This window comes from Chiloscyllium plagiosum, chromosome 47 (assembly GCF_004010195.1).
Source record: "Chiloscyllium plagiosum isolate BGI_BamShark_2017 chromosome 47, ASM401019v2, whole genome shotgun sequence".
Taxonomy (NCBI): domain Eukaryota; kingdom Metazoa; phylum Chordata; class Chondrichthyes; order Orectolobiformes; family Hemiscylliidae; genus Chiloscyllium; species Chiloscyllium plagiosum.
The window spans coordinates 5,066,174-5,066,919 of record NC_057756.1 but is presented as its reverse complement, the minus strand read 5'-3'; positions in this window follow the sequence as shown (position 1 = coordinate 5,066,919).

Genomic DNA, 746 nt, shown 5'->3' with positions numbered 1-746 from the left:
CGGTTCTCCTGTTCGCTAGATGCTGCCTGACCTGCTGCGCTTTTCCAGCAACACATTTCCATCGACAATTTAGCATGGCTAATCCACCATAACCTGCACATCCCTGAACACTATGGGACAATTTAGCATGGCCAATCCACCCTAACGTGCACATCCCTGAACACTATGGGTCAATTTAGCATGGCCAATCCACCCTCACGTGCACATCCCTGGGCACTATGTGACAATTTAGCATGGCCAATCCACCCTCACCTGCACTTCCTGAACACTCTAGGACAATTTAGCATGGCTAATCCACCCTAACCTGCACATCCCTGAACACTATGGGACAATTTAGCATGGCCAATCCACCCTCATCTGCACTTCCTGAACACTCTAGGACAATTTAGCATGGCTAATCCACCCTAACCTGCACATCCCTGGGCACTATGGGACAATTTAGCATGGCCAATCCACCCTAACCTGCACTTCCTGAACACTACAGGACAATTTAGCATGGCTAATCCACCCTAACCTGCACATCCCTGAACACTATGGGACAATTTAGCATGGGCAACCCACCCTAACCTGCACAAACCTGTGCACTATGGGACAATTTCGCATGGCCAATCCACCCTAACCTGCACAACCCTGGGCACTATGGGACAATTTAGTATGGCCAATCCACCCTAACCTGCACAACCCTGGGCACTATGGGACAATTTAGCATGGCCAATCCACCCTAACCTGCACAACTCTGAACACTA